Source organism: Hordeum vulgare, chromosome 2H (assembly GCF_904849725.1).
Source record: "Hordeum vulgare subsp. vulgare chromosome 2H, MorexV3_pseudomolecules_assembly, whole genome shotgun sequence".
Taxonomy (NCBI): Eukaryota; Viridiplantae; Streptophyta; class Magnoliopsida; order Poales; family Poaceae; genus Hordeum; species Hordeum vulgare.
In genome coordinates, this window is record NC_058519.1 from 239,173,476 (window position 1) to 239,180,198 (window position 6,723).

Consider the following 6,723-nt stretch of genomic DNA (forward strand, 5'->3'; position numbering starts at 1 on the left):
TCGGTGCTCGTAAGACGTACAACATGTGGGCTGGGTACCAATCGAGTAGACCTCTTTATCTTGTATCGTCAGGGGAAAGGCATTGATCGGGAACTTACATCGGGTATGTTATATACCGCGAGTCGTGAATGACCCGGAAGTTTCCTGGATCACGTGGGTCCAGCGTACTACCTCTGTAGAGTGTAAAACTATTCGAATAACCGTGTCCATGGTAAACGACAGTTGGGTGGTGCTGCTTAAACTACATCTAGTCGTTTCCGCATAAACCAAGTGTGTGAGAGTATGGAGTTAAATGAAAGATTTGATAGGACCAAGTTTGGTGACTTGGCATATAGGGTGAACCCGGAGTGTTCAGCCCTCGACAGATATATTGATATCTGTAACCTGTTCTTCAAATCAACATTTAGCTTATGTTGCATACACATGATCATGATTATTACAAAAAGTTGTTGTCCACCAAAGATGCACATTATTGTTATCTTTAACTTGCATTGTTCATATCATGGGCTATTTGCGAGTACATTCAAAAGTACTCGTTGGCTTGCCACCGGTTATATTATTGACTAGACATGGAAGGACCGGATTTTGGAGAAGAGTACGTCTTCGGAGACGCCCCTGCGAACTAGGACGCTTCCTAGTCAGAATGCCTGTTGGTATTGGCTGATGGCATGGTCACCCGCTTCGCCCTAAGATTTCCGCTACTAGTTGTATCGGTGTGATTTGGCCTTATAGGCCCTACCTTGTGAACTTGACCATTCGGTCACGTGATGTAATAATTTGGTATTTCGATGCAAGACTCATAATATTCAGTATCTGTGTTTTCGGTGAGCATTGATCTCTGGGATCACTGAGCACGTTCATTCGGCGATCGCGACTCGTAAGTTCGGGTCCCCACACCCCCTAAGACGCACACACCCACACACCGCACATCTACTGCATCTACGAGGCATGTTAAAAATTTCCTCGATGAACATATGTGACCAAAGGAGGGACGTTTTAGTACATAGATTGATTTTCTTGGGGTATAATGTGCAAAAATAAAATTTGAGCCACATGCACACGTGAGAGTGCACCTAAATGAATTGGAAAAACACATGTGTGTCACTAGGTGCATGTTTAGTCCCCGTGCAATAAATTTCAAACATTGAGAATCTTGATTTTTAAATTTAGTAAAACAAAAACTTAGTTGAAATTCATGAAACTTATCGTGTCCTTGTATGGACACCAACACATAGTAGTATTGCAATTTTTTGTCCAATTTGAGACAAGTTTTGATGTTTTTTTTATCTTCTTCTGTACAAAAGGGAGATTATTTACAATTGGGAACCAATATCATCAACGGATTATGTATTCGAACCGTGGGTGTTAGACCAATAATGGATATGTGCCCAGCTTCGGTTAAGCAATAAAGCGGCATCATTAATCATCAAAATAAAAAACAATATATGTGTCACCACACGTCTCGTGTGTCGTGCGAGTAGGCATGAGTTGATGGGACGCATTCGAGCAGTCCACCACGCAGGCAGACTGGGAGGCATGTGTGTTGGTGTGTGAATTGACGGGAGGCGTGGGCGCTGCACAGCGTCATCAGGAGACGTGCGAGTAGCTGTGTGAAATGACGGTAGGCATGCCAGCAGTCCTGTGCGCAGGCTCACCGTGAGGCGAGCCAACAGTTTGACCACCGCCCGCCTCTCTCCCACTAATCCATATTAATGGCGTGCCCGAGCGGCCAAAACATCATCTTCTCCACACACACGCACAATCCTGTCTCTCTGCCTGCATCCTCGATGCCACTCTCAGTCCTCACCTCTGCGAGTGTATGAGGATGTCGTCGAAGGGCCCCATCGGAGGGAGTGGCCACGCCGGGCCGCTAAAGCATCGGAACTGGGCGTGAAGATGGAGATAGAGGTTGTTGTCGCCACTGACAAGGTCTTGCTGGACCTTGACATCATCGACGGTGTCGTGCTTCCACAGCCAGATTCGGAGGTCCACACCAACTCAAGCGATCACTCCGGTGACGACTCCGGCGACGGCTCTGACGACGACTCCGACAATGACAGACAACCGGTTAGTCATCTATACCCATTTTTGTGTAAAATATATACTAGTATATTGATGGTTTGAATGGTTCAAATGATATGTGATTTGTTGTTCATCTGCACAAATGATTTCTGCTAATAATTCGACTACGGTTAGTGTTCGTGCTAATAATTTCTAGCCAGGTCTTGACAATTGATTTTGAAGGACCTACATGTATTGTTTGTGCCAAAAAAATTCAAGATTGGTCTGTACATAGATGACTCTGCTTAAAAATCAAACCATAATCCTTGGATATGTCTAAAAAATACCCAAAAAATATATAAATTCCTAATCCTACTTTACGGCACGTAAAAATTGATCCGATGCCAAATTTTGGCAACTGCCAAATGCTCGCTAGAGATTAGTTCTATTCCAAATTTGACGCCATATTATTTTACTATATGTCTAGGTGTTATCTGAAAATGTCGACAACGAGAATGACGATGGCCAGAGGAGGTACAAGAGGCAAATCCTCAAGGAGCTTTATGCAGGAATTCATGACAAGCGTATCAGGACGTGGAACGGGAGCTTTAGATGCCAATTTTGCAACCAAATGCTTTGTTACGCGTATGAAAGTGTTCGGGCGCATGCAAGATGATGAGTCGTTGGCTCCTTCAGGCAGAAGTATTCTCGCAGGGTGGCGCACGCGGCGTACACTCAGTAACTGGACAAGCTTCATGAACGTACCGGTAGAGGAGATGTGGGATTGAACTATGTATGCCTATGTACTGTCTTTAATTATAAATGTGCTTCAATATGCTAAATGAAGGTTGAACTATATATGGTTGAACTATGCTTGTGTATGCTTAATTATTATCTATGCCTGAGTATGTTTAATCTACATTTACTTATGTCTAAATGTGGGATATGTATGCAATCAGTTTGGTTGATGGAATTTTATGTATATTGGGGTGAATGTTCAGCGTGGCTAAAAATTTAAGTTTCAACCTACGAAGGATAAGTGGAACCACCTAGAAACATGGTTATTTTCCCAAATTTGAATCTTGTGCAATGACTTTCATTTTCCTAGTTACGTCAATCACACATGGTTGGCTATTGCAAAACTGTTGCCTCCAAAACTCTTTGTGGGACAAAAAACTGTCACCACCCAATTCAAAAAGGAAAAGAGAAAACCCTCACCATCACTACCGCACAGAAACCCGGTCCCATTCGCAACTGCACATGCTCCTTCGCGACTCTGCATGGCACCGCCTATAAGAGTGAAAACCTCTTAGCTTGACGCATGTCGCAACTCCTAGGCTTCTGGCAAACACCACCGCATTTCTCCACTTCCGATTGCCGCGGCCTATCGCCATCGACTTTCTCGACCGTGCTTGCCATCAACTCGGCTCTGCCCAATTGGGAATCCTATGTATTGAGGGTTTTCTCATGGAGAAAAAGGTAACTAGTTTACTCAGATATTCTCCCATCTCTTATCCCAGTTCATCTGGCTCCTTTAATCACCCGACCGAAATCGCCATGAATTCATTTTTATTCAAGCTGATTTGAGGGTTTTGTTTCATTCATAGAGTGTATAGTGCGCGGACACATCAAGACTTTCGGCCTCGACAAACATTTGTGAAGTTCCATCTCACTATATCAGATGACTTCAGGATGCCCACGGTATGTTCAATCTCACCTTACATCGGTTTGCATGGCCAACTTTACTGAACATATACTATATATTGCTACATTTGGATAAAAGGTGTCACATCCAGCATATTCAATAAAGGGGATTTTTTCCCCTTCTTTCTATTTGGCAAATTAATGATTTATTGTTGTTTCGATTACTCTCATATTTCCATGACATCATTGTTACACCATCTGTTTAGTTATAGATTTTTGTCCTTTGATTTCAAATGTTGAACTATTCTTTCAATTTCGCCCATAGTTGCATGTTACCATATTATTTAACAATCCTCCCATTTTCTGCAGCACATCCCTTGCTATGCAAGAGTATCTATAGTATAAAATATTGCCCTTTAGGTAACTCGAGACTGCAGGGATGTCATACGGAACACAAAACATGGATTTACAATTGTTGCTTCTATAAGACTTGATGAAAGTGGTCACTTCTATTTTGGCACGGGCCTTTGGAAAGAAATTTCTAAATTTTACGTACTGAAAGCTGGCACTAAAATTATTGTCCACATAGAAGAGCTCGGTCATGAGATATATGCTAACTTAACCGATAATATCATCCGTCCAAACTTTGTTCGACCTAAGTGTTCTTTTCAAGTATCTGCATGTTAACTTACCCAGCAATATCAAAGGAATTGTGTGATATTTAAGCAAACGATTGTTATTCCATTTTCTTACTCTATTCCTATCTACTAACTCATAGTTACCAGTACACTTTTCTTTTGCCCTGTTTTAACTAAATATTCCCTATACTCCCACTTGTGTCAGAAAACGCCACTAACGAGGAGACTCCATAGGTGGAGAACGAGGCTACCAACAAACGAAGGTGGGTCGAGCAAGAACCGCAAGCGACTCCACCAGGCCTAGACTTCATCAGCAGCCTCCCCGATGATATGTTGATAGTCATCATCTCCCTCCTCCCAATAAAAATGAGACATAGAAAACCGTCCTTTCCCGTCGATGGCGCCCCCTATGGCACAACACCCCTCCTGACCTCGTTGACGCCCACAAGCTCTGCCATGGTTATCTCAAAAGCTTGGACGCGTTGTCCCAGATCCTCGGAAGTCACCTTGGCCCAATCAGAGGCCTTAGCATGGGCAAGTTATGTTCCAAGGCAAGGACCGAGCCAAGCTTGACGAGTGGTTTTGATCCACATCCCAAGATGAGCTCGAGGAGCTCAGTTTTAATGATGGGCATATGCGTTCGTTGCCAACATCTGCGCTCCTCCTCGTACCCATGATGTGCCTCGCCAAGTTCACGAACTGCCATCCGCCCTTAATGATGCGGCCCTATTTTTTATCACGACTGAAGCACCTCAAGCTCATCACCGTCTGCATCCCAAGGGATGACATGGAGCACCTACTCTGCGGTTGTATTGCACTCGAGTAACTTTGTCTTTAGGCAATCAATGGGTTTAGTAGCTTCCACATCACCTCCATGACTCTCCAAACTATTTATGTGTGTACTTGGTGCTGCAACAAGAGATCACAAAAGGTTTACCATAGTATGGTCAATGAGTACACATCTTCACTTGAGAGATTACTTGTAGTTGATCAACAAGGTCCAACAAGAATCAATGTCATTTCTGTTGGAAATATGCCCTAGAGGGAATGATAAAATAGTTATTATTATATTTCCTGTTTCAAGATAATCGTTTATTATCCATGCTATAATTGTATTGAATGAAAGCATAGATGCATGTGTGGATATATAGACAAAAAAATGTCCCTAGTAAGCCTCTAGTTGACTAGCCAGTTGATCGAGGATGGTTTAGGTTTTCTGACCATATGCAAGTGTTGTCACTTGATGACTGGATCACATCATTGGGAGAATGATGTGATGGACAAGACCCAAACTATAAACATAGCATGTGATCGTGTCATTTTGTTGCTATTGTTTTATGCGTGTCAAGTATTCATTCCTATGAACATGAGATCATGTAACTCACTCACACCGGAGGAATAACTTGTGTGTATCAAACGTCGAAACTTTACTCGGTGACTATAAAGGTGCTCTAGAGGTATCTCCGAAGGTGTCCATTGAGTTAGCATTGATCAAGACTCAGATTTGTCACTCCGTGTGGCAGAGAGGTATCTCGGGGCCCACTCGGTAATACAGCATCACATACAAGCCTTACAAGCAATGTGACTAAAATGTTAGTCACACGATCTTGTATTCCGGAACGAGTAAAGAGACTTGCTTGTAATGAGATGGAAATAGGTATAGGGACACTGACTATCAAATCTCGGGCAAGTAACATACCGAAGCACAAAGGGAATGATATATGGGATTATATGAAACCTTGGCACAGAGGTTCAATCGATAAGACTTTCATAGAATATGTAGGATCCAATATGGACATCCAGGTCCCGCTGTTGGATATTGACCGGCGAGTGTCTCAGGTCATGTCTGCATAGTTCTCGAACCCGTAGGGTCTGCACACTTAAGGTTCGTTGACGTTTTGGTATAGTTGAGTTATAGGTGTTGGAGACCGATGGTTTGTTCGGAGTCCCGGTTAAGATCACGGACGTCACCAGGGTTTCCGGAATGGTCCGAAAACGAAGATTGATATATAGGATAGTTTCGTTTGTCCTCCGGAAATATTTTGGGCTTTGTTAGAAGTGTACCAGGAGTGACAAATGGGTTCTGGGTTTTTACCGGGACGGGGACACTAACTCGAGAGAGAACCTAATAGCTCATGGGTGGTGCACGAGCCCTTGGTTGGATGTTGAGGTAGCCCAAGTGTACTATTTCGACTAAGTAAGAAATCAAGGAGAAAAAGGTGAGGTGGGAAGGAAGGAAGGGACTCCTCCTTCCCCAAACCGAATTGGAGTTGGAGTCCCTCCTCTCCCACTTCGGCCGACGCCCTAGGGGTTCCCTTGAGCCCCAAGGCTAGCCCTTCCCTCCTCGTATATATACTAGAGGTTTTAGGGTTTTGGAGACACAACTTTGCCACGTGCAACCCTAAACCTCTACTTCGTAGTTCTTCCTCTAGATCGGTTT